Raw genomic sequence first — 2,794 nt, 5'->3', positions numbered from 1 at the left:
TCAACGTTTCCTTGTGGAACGTATCCAGAACCACCGTGATGTGAAGGGGCAGCGAACGAGTTATCTTGTTCGCTGGCGTGGTTATCCACCTTCACATGACAGCTGGGAGCCTCGTTCCCAGCTGGTTGCTGACGTTGAGGGCCTCGTCCGTCAGTATGACGAGACCCATCCGATGGTTCAGAAGGCCCATCGGAAAACACGCGCCCCTGGCGCGTGTAAATCGATTGCAAAACGTCAATTGCATCCCGCATCTCAATAGAGATGCAAGCCCTACCCCAGGGCGAAGAAAAGGAATAGACATCCCATTTTACCCTCTTCGAGTTGTCAACACAACACTTACAGGGATCACCCCACGTGAGGCATGGAAGCCCAGCCTCTTGTGACAACCGATGCAATTTATACTTTGCACCGGTTGGAGTTCGTTTCTCAAATCTAACGCGATTCGCGTTAAGTTTTTGAAGCCAGGCTTCGCGTCCAATGTCTTTGACATTGCGAATGAACGCGCTCCAGGCATGCATAAGCGAGACTTTATCTCGCTTATTGTTGCCACTAAACCATCGATGCTTAAGAAAAGCATCGAGATAAAAATCTTCCTCTGCGAGAAGTTCTTCGCGCTGAGATCAAGGCCATGTAGCTTTGTCGCAATAAATAAGGGATGTTTATTGTGAGGAGTAGTCTCTCCAGACAAGCTATTGATTAACCGTTCTGGCAAAAGCCATGGCTTCTTTCACGGGCAAGATTAGATATTTATTGTCTTCACTCCCCTGAGTGGTACCCACTAAAGCAGGGATACCACAAGAACTTTTATTACGATGGCTTACGCCATCGTCATCACCTTGCACAGAAACAGGTGCAGGTGACCGTACGGGAGACGGAACGGGCGATGAGAGATCATCCTCATCGTCGGAACCAAATATACTATTCACTCGTCTATCAGAATGAGCCCTCTCATTCGAAGGCTCATAGTCAGCCGCCTGACAATATCAGGCGACTGTTCCATTCTCCCCGAGTCGGCCACTTCATCCGACTCGCACTCATAGTCGACTCCAAAGAGGGGTCGTATTCACGTGGTGAATCACCACGTGCACCTACAACATCTAGTGTTGCGCGAGTGGAAGATGCTACGGCAGACGTTCCGTCTGCCGCAAGAGATAAAAGTGCGTCACCCGCGGCTGCACGAACCGCAGCTGAAGGCGCCGCACTATTAGCACCCCGCATTAATTTGTTCTTCATTCGATGGAATTTAAAATGATGGTTCCGACCAATCAACATCATCTTTTTTAAATTAAGTGGTCACATAGTTACCACTCCATCCAGTGATAGTCAGAGTGATTGTCGTTTAAGGGAGGGATGATGTAACGGGGTGAATCGTTACATGAAATTAACACTTAAAAGGTTGTTAATTAATATATTATCTAAAAGATAAATAATATTCGGAGAATATTACTTTATGTGCTAATGTTCAGAAATCTTATCCATAAATAGGTATAGGCCATTATATCTATTTACCCCGCAACTAATCAGCTGTAAACGTAAACAAAGAGATAGAGACAGATAAGATTTCAATTGCATGTTAAGTATTAGTTCATAATAAAGTCAGCATTAACAGATATAAATAAGAGAAACTTTATTATATTAATACACTTTTCATTTAACCTTCTTTAAGGTAGTTGTCTTAAAGAGTAGTCTTCCTCTGCACAGCAATACCGAGTGGGCGAAGACGGCTAGTTAGGTTGTAAAGCTCTTTCATTAAGGAGGAAAGTGACAGTACTTAAAAAACAAGTTCCGGCTAATACCCGTGCCAGCAGCCGCGGTAATACGGGAGGAGCGAGCATTATTCGGTAAGTGTACGTGAAGTGACGTAAGGCACCACTCTTAACTGAAGCAGTGCGAAGTGGACTTGTACTGAAGCAGTACAAGTCGTTCTGCCCCGTTACAGAGTTGTAACTTGACCTTCATCTCCATCAATGATACTTTGACCTCAAAACTGATTGAATGCACAACGAAAGTGCCACATAATCAGTTTCAGCAGTTCTTAATGATACTGTAGGCGGGCACGTCGTAATGCAGCCACGTTCTACTTAGACACACACCCTAGCACAGCGAGGAAGCGGCTGAACCAGCTTCTCTTGCGTGCAGTGAGGTAGTTGTGGTGGGCGCGTTAGCGAACACACCCAACGCACTTAGTACTGTTGTGAAGTGTCGTCACGGGAGGTGTAATCCGGCTCCTCGTGCGCACTTAAGAAGTAGGAAAAAGTTTTCTGCCTGATTTATTTTTAATCGCATTATGAATCAATACCTATTTTTACCAATCAAAATGCCGTCATCCCTCCTAATGTGAATGCACCCATGTGCATCACATACACAAGTGTTAATTTACAAATGTGAACCACACCCGAGTGCGGGGTCTAACTACTTTAATGACGTTTAGCCCGTTACAGATACACTGTTCTGAAGCCTCGACTTGAAGATGACTGGAAAGTCATGGACCATCACCATGACTTCAGATGGCGAACGATGACTATCTTTGTCACTTCCCCAATCTGCATAAATAAATGCACTCAGCTTCAAGCACCAGGCTTGCTTCGATAACAAATTCCGTTTGTTGCAGTTGATTTTAGGCAGCGTAGCACACGAATGGCTGCATTCCAGTATTCTTCACTCGGTTTTTCCAAATGGCGACTCAGTCGACCTACTGCAAATGCCATATCAGGTCTTGTATCTATCGCCACATATAGGAGTGGTCCTACTAGAGATCGATACGGTCGATTCTCCGTTTTCGGTTCCTTTTTCT

The sequence above is a fragment of the Bremia lactucae genome, linkage group LG12 (genome assembly GCF_004359215.1).
Source record: "Bremia lactucae strain SF5 linkage group LG12, whole genome shotgun sequence".
NCBI lineage: Eukaryota > Oomycota > Peronosporomycetes > Peronosporales > Peronosporaceae > Bremia > Bremia lactucae.
The sequence above is the reverse complement of the archived record's forward strand: the minus strand, read 5'-3'. Positions refer to the sequence as shown.